This window comes from Sciurus vulgaris (assembly GCF_902686455.1).
Source record: "Sciurus vulgaris genome assembly, chromosome: 3".
Taxonomy (NCBI): domain Eukaryota; kingdom Metazoa; phylum Chordata; class Mammalia; order Rodentia; family Sciuridae; genus Sciurus; species Sciurus vulgaris.
In genome coordinates, this window is record NC_136463.1 from 46,752,035 (window position 1) to 46,775,523 (window position 23,489).

At 42.1% G+C, this 23,489-nt stretch overlaps 1 long non-coding RNA gene across 2 annotated transcripts; it reads left to right on the forward strand.

Annotated features, from left to right (window-relative positions):
• Nucleotides 1-1,691: 1,691 nt before the first annotated feature.
• LOC306658586 lies at nt 1,692-23,489 on the forward strand. 2 transcript variants are annotated; one of them, XR_013763092.1, is made up of 3 exons: nt 1,692-1,960; nt 21,820-21,980; nt 23,409-23,489. It is a non-coding gene; the product is annotated as an uncharacterized lncRNA (long non-coding RNA). The 2 variants fall into 2 exon arrangements; XR_013763093.1 differs by having other exon boundaries at nt 1,692-1,930.

Consider the following 23,489-nt stretch of genomic DNA (forward strand, 5'->3'; position numbering starts at 1 on the left):
ACCCATCCAAGAGTCTTGTGTGTTTGCTTTTACTTATGGAGAGCTCGGGCTCCTATGCATTTGTGTGGGACAGAAATATAAATTAGGAGGCCTGTACCAGTTCCTGGGTTCACAACCCTTGGTCAGAAAGAATTCTTACAAAAATAGATGTTTTCCAGTGAATCTTCATGATTGTATTTTGTGTTCATAGAATGTTTATAAACCTGGAGGCAGGCGCTAGATTCATCCAACAAGAAATTTTATATCTTCTTTCCTTTTGTGGGATTTTATGCCCATGTTATATTTGGGAAAGTATAGATTATAGAGCCTCTTGGAGTTTTAGAGTTTGTAGGGATTTGGGATTATTGGACTATTTCTTCCAATCTCTTCAAGGGAAGAGTAAGTGTGGTAATTTACTAAAGGTTGCATAGGGTTTTTAAAAAAATTTTAAAATTTTTTGGTACCAGGGATTAAACTTAGGGGCACTCAACCACTGAGCCACATCCCCAGCCCTATTTTGTATTTTATTTAGAGACAGGTTCTCACTAAGTTGCTTAGTGCCTCATTTTTGCTGAGGCTGGCTTTGAACTCATGATGCTCCTGCCTCAGCCCCCTGAGCCACTAAGATTACAGGTGTGCACTACCATACTGGGTTTGTAGGGGGTTTTCTTTTTTAATTTTTTTTTTTAGTTTCTAGACATTTAATAGTTTTTACAAAAGCATGTACTCTAAACTAAAACTATTGTTTTAGGAAGAGCATTATTTAGATAAATTTAATTCTAATAACTCAGGCATGAGCCAAAGGACATTGTTCACATATTATACTGTGATGAAAATTGCCTGCATTGTGTGACTGCATTGCCCCCTGAAGCAACTTTTCAAAATAAAAAGTCTAGTTCCTTTTGAAATATGAGCTCTGCTCAAACCCAAGCTGGAAGTCATAGGTCTGGCCAACATGGGGTCTTGAGCAGCCTGCTGCTAGGAAAGAATTTTCCCAGGGAAGAAACAGCTGGGCAAGACAAGCTGCCCCCAGTAAAGAAGTATTGGTCACTGAGGGAGGAGGATGATTCTGAGTGAACTGTGGTGTCTGATGATGAGATTTGTCTCTCGGTTCAGACCTTCCTGGGTGCTATGGGAGTAGGTACCAGTCAGTCTCTCAAAGGGCTTTCACTAAAATCCTGGAAGGCTGTGGAGCACCAAGTGGAGAGAGATCTTACTGACTTCACAGTACACCAGCATATAGGTCCCACAGCTATGGTGGGAATGTGAAATGGCCAAATCTGCTCAGTGGACGATGAGAGACATCCTTAGCACTTCCAGAAATAGGCATGGAACCCTTCCTGGGGCCCGACGTCTGTCATGAACAGCAGAGTATTCATGGAGTGGAATGTGGATTATTCCCAGTGTAACCTCATCTGCCTATCCAAGTTAGAGAGGCCTGGGGTATCTCAGGTTACTCTGAACACATTTAACTTCCATCTTGGAGAGGGAACTGGCCTTCTATGATGGTTCATAGCCCACAGTTTCTCTTATTTATCTCCTCTGCATATGGAATTTTCTACTTGGCGGGAGAGCCGCTTTCATGTGTCCCCCTGCTGTTGTACATCTAGGAAACATTAGGATATGAATTTTGTTAGCTCGTCTGTGTTGTTCTGTAACTAAGGCCCTGTTCTGACACATATCGAGCAGCTGTTTTTGGACAGATTCTTTGGCTCCTTGTGCACAATATGGTATTTACCCATTTGCAGATTCCATGGTTGGTGTTTGAACAGTTGATGTTTAACCTCAGCAACATGACTGAGCCTGCTGGTCATTTTCATTTCGTCAGGGGACTGTTAGAACATCAAATAGTTCCACATTCTGCAACCTCCCTAGCTGTGGCCCTGAAGCATGGTCTTGATGGAGATTAGGCTACTTGACAGATAAGAAGTCTGCAAGAATCTTCAAGGAGGTAACTGTGTCAAGGAAGGTGCTAGGGCAGGTGTGTGGGGGAAGGGCAGATGTTTGGGGGATGTCCTGAGAGCTCTCTAACTGGAATGGGCTGAGTTGTAACCTAAATGGAAGATGCGGATTTTATGAGCAGCAGGTTTAGAGCCATATAATCTGATTCTTTCTTTTGTTGACCCAAGGTCTTCACATAGGATTCTTAAATGCCACATAGTAACATGGTACCCTCCCCTTATCTTAGGACAGGAAGAACAAGATGGGAACTGTGAGGCACAGATTATGATCTTTGGGACTTACAGGGATTCCTCATGAGAAATTACATGAAGCAGAGGACACAGCACAAGACAGAGTTCAGCTCTCCATGCCTGAATCCCAGTGAGGCACTGAAGATGCATTGAAGGGCACAAAGAACTAGGAGCAGGAGTTTCAGCCCTATAGTTCTGCTCCATGTGTCAACAGCAGTTGTAAAAGATTGTAAGAGTGCCTTTGTGAGCTGTGCCCCAGCAAACATGCACTTCTGCACCATGTGGTTCTTTTTGGCCTTGAATCATTCCTTCCTAGAAGCTTTTTGGAATCCCCACACTTCCCAGACCAAAGGGCACATTTTTGGAGCTGGAACATTATCAGTGCCAGATAAGACAGACCCAAAAACCCCAGGAAGGAGGGAGTCAGGTAAGGGAAGTAAACAGGGACCTGAGATTTACTCTGATCTGATATTGTCTCTGCCTGGACTGGGTTTCTGTTTGCCAAGTAATCTGGAAAACCTCTCTCTTCCTCCTTCCCCCTCCCCCTTTCCTATCTCTTACAAGAGACCGGAGGCAAACAGATACTTGGAAATCACTTCACCAGAATGTCTTACGCCAGTAGAGCATGGCTGGGCTGGACCTGAACACTTTCAGGGGATTCCTTAGGGCATGCCAGGCAAAGCCAGCAGGGAATGCAAGAAAAGCCCTCCTCTACTCCATATTCTGTGCTGACCATGATCCAATTTCTCCTTTGGACAGGGCAGAATACAGTAGAGGAGCATGCTGTGCAGGGTGATATATGGCATGAAAAAGACTTTAGACTTGGTGTCCAGACCACTGTCTCTTCCTCCAGCCTCTATATATCAGGGCTAATAAAAATCTCTACTTCATCTATGGCCTTTCTAGGAAGTTACTATTCCTGGGAGCTTAGCAGGGTTTATGGTATCCATTCATTTCCTCTTCAGATTCAATTGTTCTGCCTCCCAGAACATTCCACTGATTTTGGGAGACAGAGGGATGTGAAAACCCACAGAATTTCAAGAAAGTTAGAAACCCAACTCCTGGGATCATTTCTGCACATGTACTAACTGGAAGGAATTTTGGGGGAGGGCAGTTAGGACCACAGTAAGTCACAGATGGACAGAGATTGGCTCAAATGTTTCTGGCTCCCTGCTCACACTTTTGTATGTCGAAGGTTGTCTGAGTCCATTTTACTGCTCAGAGAGTTAGGGCCATACTTACCTGGTTGGCTAGATAATTATTGAAGTACAAGAGCCCCTTTGTGATTGGAGTCCAGATTCTCAATTCAAGTGCAGGCTGCTTCCCCTATACTGAAACCACCTCTTCCTAGATTGAATCGGTGACAGTCCTGCTGGGCAGGACTAAGAAGGGCAGAGGTGTTGGTCCCTGGCTGCTGACCCATGGGGGTCTATTGTGGAGTGGTTTTACTCTTTATGTGGCCAGTCTGCTGTGTGCCCTGGACCTGCAGTTGTGGGATGGTGAGGCTGAAAGTGCCACAAGCTTGGACAAGGTTGGCCACGCTTTCTGGTGCATCCCCAGATCTTAGTCCATGGTTTGGTTCACAAGTACTTACTGAGTAAATTATTTATGAGAACAAGCCCTAAAGCCTCTAGCAAAATGCCCCAAGAAGAGGAGGTTTCTTTTTTAATATCCAGAGACTGGAAAACAGCTTGGCTTTTGGAGAAAATTGGAGGCACTGAGTAGGCCACCTTGACATGGAGGTTCCTTCTTGTCCTGATAGTATGTTTCAAACAAAATATTTACTAGCACCTTTTATGTGCCATTCCTCATAGCATATAGGAGAAATAGACCTAATAGGAGGAACAAACATCATGACACTTCAGTTTCAGTTCGTCTCTTCTTTTAAGTGATGAAGCCATACCCATGTGATGAATTTCCAAGTTGATTTTTCTCTGGCCATTATCAGAGGGACATCATTTCACATCTCTAACATGTTCTCTTGTTCTGATATTTGCAGCATGCTGACAGACATCCAACAAATATGTGCTAAGTGCTTATTCATGTCCAAGGCCCTGATGTGGGCACGGGAGTCACAGCCAGGCTTACATTTCAGCCATGGGGACATTAGATGAGCACATTGTGGGAGTGCAGTTGTGATGCGTGTTGTGCAGAAGCACAGGGCTCTGTGAGAGTGTATTTGCTTTGGGCTCCTGACCTGTTCTCTCAGTCTCATGAAAAGGGGATTATGGAAGGAGGCAGGATTAGTATCAGGACAGCTGCTCATAAAAGAGAGTGAGGTCATAGTGAATTTTTGGCCAAGTTGAGTTTTAGCAGCCTGGTGAGTTTTAAAAACTTTGCAAAGCTGTCTTCAGTTTATACTCAGCCCCGAGTTAAATGTTTGTTTCTGTAGCACCATGGAGCTGATCCCTAGTTCAGGCTGGCTTTAGTTGAGGGCCTCTTGCTCTATACCTAAGCAACAACACAGAGGAAGTACTAAATGTTTACACTTGGTGTGTTCCAGGGCTCTTATTTCTGCCTTTCTGTTCTGGAGGACTGGGCTGGGACACTACAAAGGAGAACTTGGAGCCCTTTAGTGTCCTCTCCAGACCTGGGGCAGATGCCACACCCAAGTCTTCAGCATCCAGTGAGCCCCACCTCCACTTCCCTAGTTTTCTAGAGCAAATGAACAAGTCTATCTTTCATTTCTTCTCTACTACAGACAGCTCTGTTTTCTATTTGCTTTTCCAACTACTTTAAGACTTTCTGTATGTTCGGCTATAGGGCATGTTTCAACCTAGACATTGTTTTTTCTCTATCTCTTTCCTCCCTCTTTGGTTACTTCCATGTATTTACCTCTTTTTCTCTCTCTCTTCCCTCTTCTCCTTCTTCCTTCCTTCCTCCCTCCTTTCCTACCTTTTAATTTCCATCACTAAATTTTTTTATAATTGAAAAATTGAGTGATGCTGGTTGCAACTAATTCAGGTTCTCTTGAAGTATAAGTGACCAAGATGACTGACTTTGCAAACTTTAGGAGGAGCATACTTTTTTTGATATGAAGGGAAGAGGGATAGGAAAAGGAAAGACAAGGGAATGAATCTGACATAATTTTGCTATGTACACATATGAATACACCACAGAGAATTCTACTGTCATGTACATGCATTAGAATGGGGTTCTAATTAGTATAAGATATATTCTATGCTTGTAAAATTATGTCAAAATGAATTCTATTGTCATGTATAACTAAAGAGAAACAATAATTTTTAAAAATGCAAGCACCAAGAGCTGGAGCCTCCAACCTGAGGACAATGGGAACTTCCCAAGTGTTTCCTGGGAAGCTCTGAGGAATGCTTGCATATTCCACAAAGCCATTCTAGTGGCTGCCTGTCACCTTGGCCATGCATGCCATCAGATAAGCATTTGCCTCAAGGTCTCATATCACTACTGTCCTGCTTCACCTCAACATAGCCATTGGGTCCCCTGTAGCATCCCAAGGCACAGTTCTGCCCCTTGTTGTGACCAAAAAATCTGCCTTAAGGACTGGGGGAGAAACACAGTGTAAATTATAATTCTTTCCAGAAATGGCGCCTTTGGGGGACCACAACCTGAATTTAATTTCTGTTTCCTGTTGAGGGGCAGCTCCACCTTCAATAAGAATCTCAGTGCATCTGTTTAAATTCAGAATCCACATAGTTTCCCTTTAATCCTAGATAAGGTAATCCTAGATAATCCTAGATAAGGTAGAGGTGACTGGGGTCACCTCCACCTTACTTTCCCCTGCTGATATCTTCCCTTATTTTCCTGATCACATACTAAATACCACTGGGGAAACCAGCATATCTATGGGGTGCGTTTAGTTCTTCTGGTCTGAAAAAGGCAATAACAATATTCAATAGGACACTTCCTGCAGCCTGCCTTGTTCAGTCTGGAATAATTTCATTTGGAGCCTCAGAACCATTTAGCAGAGCAGAGTTTTGTCTGTTCTGTTTCAGGGCTCTGCTGCTACAATGTGGGGAATTTGCACCTTCTGATCTGTGGGCAGCTGACAGACACATAACAGCACCTCCACCACCACCATCACCACCACCACCTCCATCTGCAACTCCACCACTACCATGGCAGGAATCTCCATTCTGTATGACTATCACCACAACTGCCATCACCACTACCACTGTCACCTCTACCTCTATCACCCTATCCACTCCATCACTACCTCCACCTTTGCCATCACCACCATTACTTCCTCTATCACCACCTCCTTCTTCCCTATCACCACTTCTACCATCTCCATCACCATCTCTACCTCCTCCATCACCACTTCCTCCATCATTATCTCCATCTCCTCTATTGCCAACTGTACTTTCTTCATTATTACTACCTCCATCACTACCTCCCCCTCCATCCCTACTTCCTCCATTACCACCTCCACCACTTCCACCACCTCCTCCACCACTTCCTTCACCACTTCCCCCTCCCTCATCACTACCTCCACCTTCTCCATCACCACTTCCTCCATCATCACCTCTACCACTTTCTTCATCATATCCCCCTCCCTCATCATCACCTCAACCTCTTCCATAACTACTTCCTCCACCACCACTTCCATCTCCTTCATCACCAACTGTAACTCCTTCATCACCACCACCACCACCTCTATCACTGCCTCTACCTTCATCTTTACCATCATCTCTACTATCACCACCTTTACTACTTCTGTTACCTGATAAGCAAGTAGTTTTAGGGACAATCATCTATATTTGAGGGGGGGAAATCTGCTGACCTTTAATGACAAAGATCTTTCAAAGTTCTTTTTTTTTTTCTTTCTTCTTTCTTTTCAGATAAAGTGCTCCAGAGAAATGTACAAAGGACCAGCCATAATTACAATTATTTATTTATTGAAAATGTATTTTCTAAACAAGTAAATCCAAAATCTCAATGAAAGACCTTTCTAATATCACCTAACAGAACATTACACATCTCCATTGGAGACATATACATTTAGGTTACTTCATTGACTCTGAAAACCCTAAAACAACTCCTTTTATCTGTACAAATAAACTCTCCAAAGTAATCCCTCTTAGAAGAAAAGGAAGACTTGATAAGAGACTAATGCTGAGTTGCTACGGTATGGAAATCATCTGGATTCCTAACCCAAGGTCCTATCTGTGGATCCCTCAAAGGATCCACAAGTAAAATTCAGGAGTTCACAAACTCAGAAGGGAAAAAAAATTACAACTTTATTTTCACTAACCTCTTGCTGAATTTTTACATTTCCTTCAATGAAATATGACTGATACCTTGATTTTGTCCTCAGTAAAAATTACGAATATTTTCATATCAGAATAGTTGGGAATTTCTTGATATATTATTTCTGCTATTGTTCCTTTGAAATTGTGGTAGTTATTAGAGTTGCTGTGGTATCTTCTTATTTCATGCATGGATAAATAAAACAGTATACCTAACAATCATCTGTTTTAAAAATGTTATCTAGCTTCAGTATAATTGGGTTCCAGTTTTAGTCTTACATATTTTATTTTGTAAAATATTAAGAACCACTGGCAAAGGCTCACTTTCTCTGGCTTCAACACTTTTCAGATCTTGCTACTATCAAGCATTTAAAGTCAACAGTGGAAGACTCTCCCCTTTCACCACATCTACTCCAAAAAATAACTATCATTGGCAGCTTGGCATACATCCTCTCAGATTCCTTACTGTTTGATGTGAATACACATTCATTTAATACTTGTGTGTGTGTATATATATATATATATATATATATATATATATATATATATATATATAAACACAATAACACATAGTAGTTTTAATGGAATTGCTGTGCTTATGCTGTACCTTGCTTTTTTGTGCTTAACTTTCTTCTCTGTTGAGGAAAAGTCACCTTCATTCTTTTGGATTGCTGTGAGATGCCAGAGTTCATTTTCATCCCTCCCCTTGAGGAACATTCAGGTCTTCCCCATTTTTCTTGGTAATTGGTGCAGTGGATCTCACTAACCTTCTCTTCCTCTCCTCATGACATTCCTGAGCATCTAAGCAGCTTTGTAAGTTCCATTCCTGAGGAAATTGAGGTGAGTATAGGCATCCCACACTTGAGCTTCTTTTCCTAGACTCTTGTGACATCTATGTGGATGGTGGTGGATGAATTATGGTTGCTAGAAGCTTCACACAGTAAGCTTAAAACATGAATCATGTTTCAAATCATGAAGCAAAGCAGAGGTAGTGACTACCTCACTTTTCTTTTTATGTCCTCCACGTCCCTATATGGTGTCTTATTACAGATTCCTTATACGGTTTTATGTGCTGATCACCATACAATTTCTGAATTATGGCAATGGGGGGGACACACTTTCACATAGACTATAATGAAAATGAAACTCTTTGGAGAAGTGTAACATGACAACTTGGGCTTTGTAGGTAGAAATGGACAAATAAATGTTTCTTTAATAAAGAATCATTGTTTTTACAGCAACAGGATCTTATAAAATATTTCTTTTGCTTCTCTCACCTAATATTACATCAACAATATCCTCGAAGTCAACAGATAGAGATCTAAACAATTCATTTAAATAGCTGGGTCATGACCCACATTAATCAACACTTCCTCATTTGGTTTGATGATTTGATTTTGGCAAAGTTCAAGTTTTAGAGCACTAGTTATTCTCTGTCCCACCTGCTTTCAGACTTGGCTTGACAATCCTGTCTTAGTCCCACAGACTATGTGTCTTATAAACAAAAACCATTTATTTCTCACAGGACTAGAGACCAGGAAGTCCAAGATCAGGGTACCAGCAGAGTTGGTGTCTTATTAGGGCCATGTCTGGTTTCATACATGCTACCTTCTGGCCATGGGCCTCTTTTATAAGAGCTCTGCCCTAAGACTTAATCACCTTCTAAAAGCCCCACCTCCCAATATTATCACCTTTTGGGTTAGGATTTTAGCATATGAGTCTGGTGGGGTGTGGACTCAAACATGCAGATCATAGCAAGGCCTTACACAGTTGTCCCTCAGAATCTGTGGAGAATTGATTCTGGAACACACCTGCTGCCACAGACACCAAAATCCAGGAAAGCTCAATTGTCTTATATAAAATGATATAGTATTTGCATGTAACCTACCTACACAATCTTTCCATATACTTACAACCATCTCTAGATTACTTATAACACCTTATACTTTAAATGCTATGTACACAGTTGTTATTCCGCACTGTTTAGGGAATGATAACAAGAAAAAAGTACAAATACAATTTTCCCCAAAATGTTTCTTATCTATGATTTGTGGAATCTGTGACTACAGAACCTATAGAGGAGGGCTGGCTGTGTTTATATGGAACACACACATTTTCACTGTGTCTGCTTACCTCACTTGATGTCCCAACCACTACCAGATGAGGAACACCTGGGTTAAGAGACTGTTCTAAGCTCATATAAGTAGTGAAGCTGCATCTTTCTCTCAATCTTTCTCACCAGACAGTGTGGCCTCTCTGTGCAGGCATCCTTTCCCCTGCCTGTTTCATACTACTTGGGATCATCCTCAAATTGGCAGCTTACAGCTCTTTCAACAAGGGCATGGTGCAGTCACCTACTCCAGAACAACCATGTCCAGCAAATAACATGACATTCTGCTCCAGTTAGAACCAGAACTTGCCTTTGTCAGTGCTGCCCACTCCTTGGAAACCATTGTATAGCATGAGTCCAGTCAGCATGCTGAGTTTGGACTGGGGACATTATGTGGGGATGAATGTGCAAGGAACTCTGGTGTGGGTCCCAGGACTGGCAGTAGGCCATACATGTTGGTGTTTCAGAGTATCTGTGACAGTGCTTCACCTGTCCGCAGTCAGATGATCACCTCCTGGCCAGTTGGGACAGATCTAATCTTGCACACCACCATTACAGTATTAAAGATCTGAATTTTACTATATATATGGTCAAGGCCTCTTATAGTTTTAGTTACCTGTTGAAAAATTGTCTCCCTAAACATACACATTTACAGTGACCACTGGCAAGTGGCACCCCCTGGAGTTGTATAATCATGCTACCTCTGCAAATATGCAGGAAGGAAGGAAGTGCTGCTTTGTTCTAACACTTGAAAGGTAGGCTGGTGAGTGCATATGTGTGTGTGTGTTTGTGTGTGTGTGTGTGTGTGTGTGTACTCATGTGCATTGGAGGTAGCAGGCCATGGCACTTAAAAAAATAGCATTGATGAAGGTATGGAGGTGGTGTTGAGGTTTTAAAAATATGTCTGTAAATTCTTTGATATTCCTCCCTTCAAGAGGTGGGGATTAGTCTCCCTTCTTTTGAGTGTGAAGCTTAGTGAGTGACTTCTGATGAAAAGAACACGGCAGGAGGGATGATATATCACCTCCAAGATTAGGTTATAAAGAGCCTACGGTTATTATCATGGTGCCCACTGTTAGCCTAGGATCACTTACTTTGGGGGAAACAGATGGGTCACATGGGTAATCTTGGGAAAAGACCCATGTGGGAGGAGCTTCTGAAGCCCTCTACTAACAACCATGTGAGCAAGCCTGAAGATTCTCAGCCCCTTCAGATGATAATGGCAGCTCTGCCTGATGATTCTATAACCTTATGAAGACCCTGAGCCAGAACCACACAGCTAAGCAGCTTCCAAGTCCCTTATTACTAGAAACTCTGACATAATAACTGTTGTTTAACCTACTAATTTTGGGAGTAATTTTTTATGGAGCAATAGAAGACAAATTTCAGTCTTTTTCTTTTCTTTTGGTATTGTGGATTGAACTCAGGGGTGCTTGAGCCACATTCCAGGTCATTTTTATTTTTTAATTTTGAGACAGGATCTCACTAAGTTGCTTAGGGCCTTACTAAGTTGCTGAGGCTGGCCTTGAACCTACAATCATCATAACTCAGCCTCCTGAGCCACTAGGATTACAGGCATGTACCACCATTCTTGGTACAAATCATTTAAAAAGACATATACAGGAATTCATATGTCCATGTGAGAGCTGTCTCTCTCAAAGTTAGTGTGAAAGTTTTTCTCTTGTTTTATCAGTGCTGGGGCTTCTCAAAGTCTTTTTGAGCACTGATTTTGATACAGATTTTCTGAGTCAATACATGGGCTATACCAAAAGCCAGTTGCTTTAAAACTATAGAATGATTAAGTGACAATGAGAATTATTTGAGATCATTTTACAGAGATCCTTTAATCTCACCCAATCATTTTGAAGAGGAAGAGACAGAGGCTCAGAGAGAGACCCAATGATTTGATTGTTTGAATTTATTATATCCAAATTGTACAGGTCACTGCTAATATCTGGCATGAACCTGGTAGACTGGATAAGGACAGTGTGAATTTCTTTGGAATAGCTTCCTTAAAGAGGCAAGCATTTTAGAACTGGGCTTGAAGAAACAGAATGAAACAAATGGGTGAAGAGGAAAGGGTAGGTAGGGTATCCTAGGCATAGCCATAAACACATTGCTCTCTACAAGTTTTTTCTTATAAACAAAAACAAAACATTGAACTATGGATTTTCCCAAAAGTGTATATTTTCACTTTTCCCCCCACCAAAGCACACCAGACAGATGGTGTTTGCACCCAAGTCCTTATTCCAGGTCATTCTTGATTTCTCCTGGTACAGAGAAGTAGAAGAGACTGCAGGTTTTGTGCAACTTCCTGAGCTCAGCTCAGAGTCCACCCCATTTCCCTCTATTTATTCCATCTTTTTGTGAAATGAATTAAACAGTGGAATATAGTTTTGACAGGAGGATAAATAAAACTCAATGGGAAGCCATTGTAATTTTTTTCTTAACATTGTATTTTTAATTAACATCTATTAAGTGTGCATATTAATGAGGTTCAGTGAGATCAAAAGGTGAAGCTTGCTCGAGAGCAGATCACCCCTGTGTCTTCTGGTTACAGAACGTTCGCTCACGGAATCCTGCTCCAGGTGACTTTCCATCTGGGAGCTTTGCCTCCATCCCCTGGACAGAACAGGGAGTTAAATTCCCACAAAAGTGGCAAATCGGAGTTGGTGGATAAATAGCCTGACTTCCTTGCCCCTTAATTGGGGGATAACTCTGAGGCAAGTTCCATGCTGTTATCCTGAGTTCCCATTAGGATTCAGCCTCAGTTACTTAAATAGAAATCTGCTTAGGAATGCACTTTTTGTACCCTTCCTTTCTTTCTCTGTGTTACTTCTCCACTCTACCAGTTTTCTAGGTTCACCTTCTAACAGAATCCTTATTCTCCAGTCTCCATCTTTGCTTTTGGGGAACTCCACCTAAGACATCATCAAGAGATCTGAGGATAAAGCCAAGTCTTTTAGGGGGAAGTTATTTTGCATTTCACACAGAATGTGCTTTTAAAAATTGAAGAGGCAATACAGCCAGTCCTTTGTATCTGTGGGTTTCTGCATCTGAGGAATCAACCAACTATAGAGAGAAAACATTTGAAAACTCTGAACATGTACAGACTTTTTTTTTTTTTTTTGGTTATTATTCCCTAAACAATATAGTATAACAACTATTTATGTAGCATTTACATTGTAGTATTATAAATAATCTAAAGATGATTTAAAGTATACAGGAGGATGCGCTTGGGTTATATGTAAATATGATCCATTTTGTTTTATAAGGGACTTGAACATCTGTGGACTTTGTCACCCTTGCCCCAGGGACGCTGAAGGATGACCATATGGGAATAGTAAAACAGAAACAAACAGAACAATCCAATCAAAGAAATTTCCTCCCCACACCTCCTGCTTGCTTCCCCCCATTTATCTCCCTGAAGGAGACCATCATCAATGGGTTGCTGTGCATCTTTTTGGAAGTTTTCTCAGTATGTTCTTAGAACATAAGTCAGATCATATTGTATGCTATCCAAGGCAAAAGTTGGAGTCTCTTAAACAGGTTGCAGGCCCGCTATGCTCCTCTCTTCCTGGGCCTCTTCTCCCTACTCTGCTCTCACTGCCGCTGCTCTAGCCCCTTTGAGCTCCTGGCCACTCAGTAATAATAACAGTAAGTTCCTGTCTCAGGGCTTTTGCCCATGCCCTACTGTTAAGGTTTGGATGTGACGTGTCCCTCAAAAGCTCAGACCTGAGACAATGCTGGAAGGTTCAGAGGAGAAATGATTGGGTTGTAAGAGTCTTCACCCAATCTGTGAATTAATCCCTGATGGGATTAATTGAAGTGGTAGGGTGTGGCTGGAGGAGATTGGAATTGGGGAATGGCTTTGGGGTATGTATTTTGTATCTGAAGAGTGGAGACTCTCTCTCTCTGCTTACCAATGTGAGCTGCTTCCCTCCACCACTCTCTCCCACCATGATGTTCAGCCTCACCTGAAGCCCTGAGGAATGGAGCCAGCCTTCTGTGGACTAAGACCCCTGAAACTGTGGGCCCTCAAACCTTTCCTCCTTTCTAATTGTGATGGTCAGAACATTTAGTCACAGCAGTGAAAAAGCTGATTAAACACCCACCTTCTGGCTGAATCTCTTTTGCCCATCTATCACATGGTTCTTTCACTTTCTATAAGTATCAGCTCAGATACCCACTTCTTGGGTAAGCTTTTCTCTGAGCACTTTATTTAAAGATATGCCCCTCCTTTTGTTTGTTTGTTTGGTACCGGGGATTGAACCCAGGAGCATTTAACCACTGAACCATATCCCCAGCTCTTTTTTATTTTTCAGTCAGAGGCAGGGTCTTGCTAAGTTGCTTAGGGCCTACGTTGCTGAGGCTGGCTTTGAACTTGCAATCCTCTTACCTCAGCCTTCCAAGTCACTGGAATTGCAGGTGTGCACCTCCACACTCAGCTCTTGGTTATTTTTCTTCATGTCATTCTGCACCACATGCACACCATAGTTTCTACTTACTGCTTGCTCTTTCTCTACCCCCATTAGAATAGAAGCTCCATAGGAGAAGAGGGTTTTTCTGCTTTGTTCACTGCTGGGTCCTTGGTGCTTAGAACCATGCCTGGCATGCAGTAGTTGCTCCGTAAACTTAGTTGAACTAATGCACATTGTGAACCCATCCTCATCTCAGCACACATGCACACGCACATGCTATATAATGCATGTATTGTTCTGCCCTTTGCTTTCTTTGCTTAGCAATCTTGGAGATCAGTTCTCTTCAAACACAGAGAACCACTTCATTCTTCTAAATGCCTGCAGAATATACAATGGTGTATTTAATCAGTCTCCTCCTGACGAACAATTAAATAAGTATTAGTCATTAGCCATTGCAAACAGAACTGCAGGGCATCCTATATTTTTGCACATATAAATGAATATATTAGCAAAATGAGTTCCTTCAGTGGATATGTGCATTCTCACTGGGACAGATACTACCAAGCTGCCTTCTGTAAATGTCATGCCTATTTACACTCTCCCCCAAAATTTACGAGAGTGCCTATTTCCTGGCATCTTAATCAATACCATGCATTTTCAAAATTTGATCTTTGTTAACTTGCTTGATAAAAATTTTTACAAGTATTAATTTGCTTTTTCTTCTTTCATTTTATTTTTTGATGTTTGGAGGAACCCAGGGACTTGTGCATGCCAGACACAGTCTCTACCACTGAGCTCGACCCCCAACCCCTTTTTATTCTTCTTATTTTTTAAAAATATGCTATTTCTTTTTCTCTCTTTGAATTACTTGTTTATGTGTTTTTCTCATTTAAAAAAAATGGACTGTTAACCTTTTCCTTGTAGTTCACAAGTCCTATTTTTATACTTAGCCCTTTATATGTAAGTCCGTGTTCATTGCTTGTCTTTCATATTTTCTCCATTCATTTTTATTTTGACATCATTTTGGTATTGTTGGTATTGAGAAAATTTTAAATATTTGTATTGTGAACTTTTTCGATATTTTTATTTATAAATTTTGAATTTTGTTTCTTGATTAAAAAACTTTCTCCTTTCCCAAGATAATATGAAAATCATTTTTCTTTATAGTTTGTCTTTAAAAAAATATATGATTTTTAGCTATCACTTACTTTAGTATAAAAGCATAAAGGATTTTTCCCCTTAAGATAAGCCATTTTTCCAACGATATTTACTGATTCATCCAACTTTCTTGTAATGATTTCACATTTGTTTTATGCATTAAATTATTTTGTATTTTCTAGTATCTTTTCAGACTCTCTTTTGGGCTCGTTGATCTATTCATGTGCCAGATTTGATGTGTTTTCATTCACCTATTTTAAAATCTCCTTTAATGTCTGAGAAAAGTTAACTCCAGAAGGCCCTTAGAGGTTTTCATGTTTTTTTTTGTTTGTTTGTTTTGTTTTGTTTTGTTTTTTGTTTTGCAGGGGTAGGGGGTTGGGTGTTGGGTATTGGAGATTGAACACAGGGGCACTCCACCCCTGAGCCACATCCCCAACACTATTTTCTATTTTATTTAGAGACAAGGTCTTACTGAATTGCTTAGTGCCTTGCTGTTGCTGAGGCTGGCTTTGAACACTCCTCCTCCCTCAGCCTCCCGAGCTATTGGGATTACAGGTGTGCTACACTGCTCCTGGCTCCCTTAGAGGTTTTTTTTTTTTTTTTTTTTTTTTTTTTTTCCTTTCTGGTAGTTGCCATGGAGCTTTTTGACAAGAATGAAACTTGGTTTTAGGTACAATTGCCCTCATTTCTTTCATGTGACGGAAATGGGGAGTGGAACACAGGCACCTGTTAACTGACAAGCCCTGCTTTCTGCCAAAAGATCAACCTTTATAAGCAAAGGACAGTAAAATAAGAGCTGGTTGTATTTCTTCAATTCTCCTGAAGTTATGCCTTTTCCTTCAACTGAACAGACTGATGTGGTGCTGGGCTTGGGTTACTGTAGTAGGTGTGATAAGAAGGGTCAGAACTTGAATTTACCAATTCATGTAGCAGTCTGAATATAGACCCTTTCCACTTTGAAAAAAATGGCAAAATGGAAAGGAAATGCAAATCAGAAAACAAAATCCCACCCTTGGCATATGACTGTTCTGAAAAATTCCATGAACTATTTAAGGAAAACCCAAAGCACAGAAAGCATGGGGTAAGCACATGGTCCTGACCCGCAGCTTGAGCTGGTGTAGACAGTATAGACGTGGCTTTCCTTTGCTCCCTTCTGCATTGCCCTGGGACCTCCTGGAGTCCCCAGACACAGATCCAGTGGGAGGTTGGTATGAAGTTAATGTTTTGAGTGGGTGGAGAGTAGGAAGTGAAAACAGATATTTAGACATTTTTTTCTTCTCTGCTTCTTTCTCATAGAATATTCCTGGCTTGCACAGAACAGGCCCCCATTGTGTACCCCTCCCCTGGGCAGCTTGGCAAGGGTGCTGTCTGCATCCTCATGAGAGACCATCTTTGAGGAGTAGAACTCAGTTCCTCAGAGAAGCCCCAGACTCACCCTGACCCCGACCTGTGAGCCAGCCTGAGTTCTCTGTTGGATGCCCCTGTTCCCCCTCCTCTGTTTATTGTCACAGAATTCCTCAAACCTCAGGAAATAGAGGTGCTCAGAGCTTGGTTGCTCAGCTAGGATGAACCTCAGCTTTGCACTCAAACCTTCAGAGCTGGGTGCCCTCTCCTCCCTTTCTCAGAAACCACACTGAAATGGAGAAGGGCAGACCAGGACATTGAGAACACCCTGGTTGAATGAGTGAACTGAGTTCTGTTCAGGTGAGAAGGAAATCACTTGTCTTTGACCCAGCACCACCTCAGCATCCTGTACAGTGACAATAAAGCTCACGGGTGTTTTGTAGGACCTGCCCCACCAACGAAGAGGCAAGATGGGCCCGTATCCCTGTAAGTAGCCCTATAAATGGGGTATCCTCATGGGCACTGGTGCTGAAGCCACACCTGCCCCCAGCATGAGCCCCCCAATGCCATCTGAGGTGACCCCTGCCTTAACCCCTCACTCAGTCTGTGTCCCTTTTTTTGGTTAAATGTTCTTCCTGTTGCAGAAGATTCCCTCCACGTATGTAATGCTTCTGTCTTCCCAGAGTTGTCTACTCTGTCATCCTCAGGGAGGTCTGGTAAATAGGGAGGTTAGGGTCAAAAGATGAACATGTTGCATCCCTTTTCCCAGTAGACCAGCAGACTGTCCAAGGCTCTTAGCTCCAGTCACAAGCATGCCCAGTAAGGCAGGACCCCCCTGCCCCCCGCCAATCAGCTGTGAGGCCGACATGGGTTTCACAGGGACAAGGAGACACAATGATGACAGCTATGGCTGTGTGCCAGATGCTGCTCTAGCACATGCATTACCTCAAGTAATACCTCCTTCCCAAACCAGAGAGGCAGCTGCTTTTATTGTCGCTATTTTTGTAGATAAATTACAGTGACATGCTCAGATTCAGTGCCCACCTCATAGTAAAATCTCAGTAAATGTTATTATGGCTGTAGTACTTGTCCTGGCTTCCTAAGAGCCAAATCTGAACATCTCTTTTCACCTCTGTACACAGGGACATCACATTGGAAGTTTCAAATTGGCCACAATGGCAAATCAGACTTCTTTTTTCCCTGAAAGGTGCACTTTGCCATCATGACTACTAATATATACTCCTACTGGCTTAGAAATAATCTTAGAATTGACCCCTACTAATATCAATGAACTGAAATTCACTGAATGGAAGAAACATCTTTCTCTGCACCTTGATATCATCATACTGATAATAGAATCCAATCAGGCAGAGTTTTATTCCAGTGTACTTTACCTGCAGCAGGAACCTTAGAAGGGACTGTGATCAGGGACAAATGTCCTATAGGACCCCTAGGTCCAACCTGGAAAGCCATGTATAATTTGTCACCACTTGGTAAGCAGGGTCTCATTGTGCCCTTATGCACCACTTTTCTGAGAAGGTCTTTGAATGCAAAAATGCTGCCCAATAATCAGATCATTTGAGGGGTACTATGAGAAGTTCATTCCTATTCCAGGAGAGGCTGGGGAAATACAGTCTACTGGGAAGACTGTGTCCAGCACAGGATACCATAAAGCTGCGTGAATCTTGGTTCTAGTTCCCTACTGATCTTCCTGCAGGAATGCAGAAAAGTCACTTGGAGCCTCTTTTTTTCTCCCCATAAATCAAAGTGATTTGATCTACAAAGAACTCAATCTAGCCCATCATTGGAAAACACAAGTACTTTGTTCATAGAATGCTCCAAAGACTGTAATGCATTGCACAAATACAAGTACCATGATTTTCATAACATTTCCCCTTATTTTGGCATAAAAGTAAGCTGTGCATTCTAAGGGAAGAAAGTTGTCTTGGTGTTTATGTGGAATGGATAAAAAGTAGAGAAAGAAGAAATAGATTTTGTGTGTGTCTTGTTTATCAATCAAATGTCTAACAGAAAACCTGTATTTATTTATTTAGAAGTCGAGAATTGAACCAGGGCCTCATGTAGGCTAGGCAAGTGTTCTACCACTGAGGTACACCCTTAGCCTGGAACTGTATTTATTGATTCTGACTTCTGTGCCGCCTGTGTATCTTGCATTTCTCATGGTTATTTACAATCACAAGTTAAGCATCCTTAATCTGGGAACTCCAAATTCAAAACAGTCTAAAATTGGAAACTTTTTGAGCGAAAACATGATTCCACAAGTGGAAAATCCCACACCTGACTTCATGGGATGGGTCACAGTCAAAATGCTAGTGCACTTAAAAATATTGTTTAAAATTACTTTCAGGCTATGTGTATAAGGTATATATGAACCTACATGAATACTATGCTTAACCTTAGTTCTCACCCCCAAGAAATTTCATTATATAAATGCAATTATTCTAAAATCTGAAAAAGAAAATCCAAAAACTAAAACAATTCTGGTCCCCAGCATTTCAGGTAAGGGAGATTTGACCTGTGTTGGTTATCATTTCCCAGTCCCGTGTAGATGATGAGATTTTTGAGGGCAGGGCTCAAATTATATTCATTTCTTCATTTAACAAACCTTTATTGAAACCTACTGTGTGCTTCAAAGGACTCAAAGAAGGATGAAACAAAACTTTTTTCTGCTAGGGACTTGCTGAGAGAAAGTACAGGGAGGAATCCAGGGGGCAAGGAAGGATCTCTAATAAGGTATAGACAGAAAGTCCCATAGAAGTTGAGAAAAGGATCAACAGGGGAGTTGAAAAATACAGTTGGGGCTGAAGGTGGCAGTAACTTTATAGGGAGAAGTGCAATAGATGCAATGCCTATGTTGTGCGAAGTGTAGATTTGGAGACCCCTGGGCCGTGAGTGAGATTAGAATTCTCCAAGTGGAGTGGCACCTCCAGGCTGGACTGACTTGATAGCGGAGGCAGCCTGGAGCCCCTGTGTAGGCTTAGGTTACTATAGGCCCTGAGGCCCAAGAGGAGGACAGACTATTGAGGGCATGGTGTGCCCTGACTCTTTGGAGTGGGCTGGTTGCCCTGGGAGGCATAGGTCATGCCCTGAGTTGCTGCATGCAATCAGAGAAGCTGCTAACAGCTGGCTGTTTGGTTGTACTGCTAGAAATGCAGCTGGAGGTCCTGAAACCCCATGCTGGGGGCCCTGAGTATGTCGAACAAGCCAGACACACAGAACACCATTCCTCAGCCTTCACACTCCACGGAGCTGGCAGCAGGCTCTGAAAACCAGACATCTCTCAATGGGCATCCACTAGTCCAAACACCTCCCCATATAGTAGTGAGTATCCTGTCCTGAGGGCAATCAAAAGAGCCATTCAGTTAGAGTGTCCTACAGGGGATTAACTGCATCAGACCAGTGCCAGATTTAATGGCTAGGGTAGTTGATTCTAATGCTGGAATCCCGTCCTTTTGCAAGAACGCACTGGTGATGGCTAGAGGTGTTCATAGACCAAGAATTCATATAGACCCACGTAATGAAGTGGATGTGAATTTCCCTCTGAAATCTCCCTCCTGGGCCCTAGAGCAGTGCAGCTTTAGGATAGCACTTTCCACAAGACATTCGGTCATCTGATTCAGTTTTCTCTTCCCTCAAGTGCACTTGAAGTCCCACAAGGGCAGAGACCATTTCTTTCTCACCCTTGTACCCCCAGCTCTTTGCACAGTGCTTTGAATATTAAGGTACTCCACTAATGTTGGGGGAACAGGATCAAACCAGACCATAGAGTAAATAGCTGCCAATGTCTTTCCTTTCAGTCACTCTGCTCTCTACCTCTTATACTAACTGCAAGAACTTAAAGTCCCCAAGGAGAGGCATGTCAGCAAATTGTCTGCACATTACCTAAACCTAGACTGGGGCTCTAGGCTGCTTCCTCCATCAGCTCGGCTCAGCCTGGTGGTGCATGGAGCTTTCTTTTGATGTGCCACTTCCCTTAGAGAATTCTGATTTCACCTGTTAGAATGAACAGTGGTCAGGGGTCTCCTTGCACTATTCCAGGTGGATCCCAAGTTACAGTTCACACAACATAGCCTTGTTGTCTCTATTGCACTTCTCCCTGTGAAGTCACTGCCACCTTCAGCTCCAACTGTGTCTTTCAACTCCTCTGCTCCCTATTGACCCTTTCTTTTATTAACCTTTATGGCACTTTGAATACACATTTCTAATAGGTATAAGGTGGCTACTCACAGGGACAGGCAGATCTATAGAATATTTGTGGCTTCTTTGGGGAAAAAAGGCAGTTCTCTCATTTGGCTTCATTTTGAAATGCTAATTTGGTACATATAGAACCCTGCTAGAGATTGGTCTGCCTCAGCTTATTTCTTATTTTTGATGCCTGGAGCATCTTCCCTGGAGATGACCCCTCCTCACAAGTTAAAGTTGTGACATTTGAAGACACATTGAAGATACTCTTTCTCATTAGGAATGTATTGTAGATGAACATGTACGATGTCATGCAGCAGGTATGATCCTGAAAAAAGTCATACATAAATCGATCATACAGTTAGTTCTCTGTATATGTGGGTTTGCATCTGCAGATTCAACCAACAGCAGATGGAAAATATTTTAAAAATTGCTTCTGTGCTGAACATATACAGAGTTTTCTCTTGTCATTATTTTCTAAACAATAAAGTATGATAATTATTTACATACTATTTATATTATACTGTCATTATGAGAAACCTACACATGATATAAAGTACGCAGGAAGATGTGTGTAGGTTATACACAAATACTATGCCATCTTATATAAAGGACTTGAGCATGTACAGATTTTGGCATCCTTGGGAGGTCCTAAAATAAATCCTCAATGGATAGACTGTATATTAAAAGGTTTTATATACATAGAGAGCTCACTAGCTAAACCAGTGTCATGTGTTTGTGTACACATATATACATGTCGTGTACATATATGTGTATGTATTTGCTTTTTATAGTCATAGAAATTTTTTTCCAAATGAAGTCCAATGTGGGAAACTATTGTAACCAACAGATAAAAGATGGGCAGCTCTGTTGGAGCTGGGAGTAATGGTAGAAGAGAGGCTTGGGGGCTGGGTGTGTGCAAAAGGGGCTCTGGTCCATCTCTCTCCCCTCTTCATGTGTGGAGGGGCACAAGGGTCTGTGCATGAAACCTGAGCACACTTGGAAACTCAGTATGCAAACCACTAGTGTTAAGAGGCCCTAAAAGTGTGAATCTTTAAAGACATGGTTTAACATGTTTTTCAAATATGAGTTGCTATTCTCTCTAACCATAAGGTATCTGCAACATATACCCGCAACCCTCATTATCATTTGGATTTTAATGAAAATTTCTTTGTTGCACCTAGGTCTGGAGGTCGGAGCTCTTTCATCCTGAGGCAAGCATCAGAGGGCACAAACTTTGAGGAACTGAGACATCCCCACCAGTCCACTAAGAAATGGGGCTGCAGCAAATATCCATCCAAAGGCAGTTAAGTCAGGAACAGGAAGCTACCCTCTGTCCCCCTGGGTAAGCACCTTCAATGGAGGGAGATCCAAATATAGGAGAAGCTTCAGTCACAAGGAGAGGCTTTGAGCTCACCATTGAGACTCTGCTCCCTCTTTGATCCCCACTGAATGCCAGAGAAACATAAGCCTAGGGCAAAACTCTATAGTGGCTGAAAATGGAAAGGTAATGGCGCTGAGTCTGAGTTTTGAGGAATTTCTGCAAAACTAGGAGGACAGGAGGGACTGGGCAGCTCTGCACTGGGCACGTGTGAAGGGGAAGGTTTCTCCAGGAGAGGCTTCCAAGGTGGGTGTTGCAGGAACCAAGGTGAGCTGGGGCCATGAGGTTGTGCTTTATTGACTTTGCTGTTACCAAAAGATCTAACAAGAACAATTTTAGAGGAAGAAAAGTTTATTTGTTGCTCACAATTTCCAAGTTCTCCATCCTTAGCTGGCCAACTCCATAGCTCTGGGCCTGAGGTGAAGCAGAACATCATGGCAGAAGGACGTGGTGGAGGAAAGCAGCTCAGGACTTGGCAAGCAGGAAACAGAGATAGATCTCTACTCACTGGGATAAAATATAAATCCCTAAATCACAACTCTATTGACCTACTTCCTCCAGACACATTCGATGTGCCTATAATTACCACCCATGTCAGAAGATTAACCCCCTGATTAGGTTACAACTCTCATAATTTAATCATTTCACCTCTGAACCTTCTTGCATTGTCTCACACATGAGATTTTGGGGGACACCACATATCCAACCCCTAACAGGCTGTGTCCACTTCATTCTCCAAATTCATATGTTGAAGTCCTAACTCCTGGTATCTCAGAATGTGACCTTATTTGTAGATAGGCTCTTTAGAGAGGTACTCAAGTTCAAGTGTGGTCATTAAGGTGGGTCCTAATACAATATGACTGATGTCATTAAAAAGGGACACTCGGACACAGAGATAAACATGGAGGGAGAATGCAATGTGAATGCTAGGACAACCATCTACAAAACAAAAACAAGGATTGTGGAACAGATCCTTCTGTCACAGTCCTTACACAGAACTGACTCTGCCAACATCTTCGTCTTGGACTTCAGCCTCCAGAGCCACGAGACAGTACACTTCTATTGTTAAAGGCACCCTGTGTTCATGGTATTTTGTTATAGCATTCTTAGGGAGCTCATACAAAGGGAAACCCTGGACCTGCACCAGAGCACCAGCAAAGTGGAAATACTAGTGCTACAGATCACATTGAGGGTGGTGGAGCCCTTGGCGGGTCCTTGGGGGAAATGACTGACTTCAGCTGCCACATACTGCTCAGCAAAGCGGAGCTCTACTGCTTCTTGATGCTTCCCAAAGGCTCCACCTCATTTTCTCAGTTGACTGCATTTCTAGTCATGAAAAATTAAAATGATTCCTGATTTGACTAAATTTGAGCCTTCTTGCTTTACTTATAGGTCTTATCTCTCAGTCAATACAACCCAAAGAGATAGTTGTGAGCCCCAAACCTTGAAGAGGAATTTAACTCTGTACCGAAG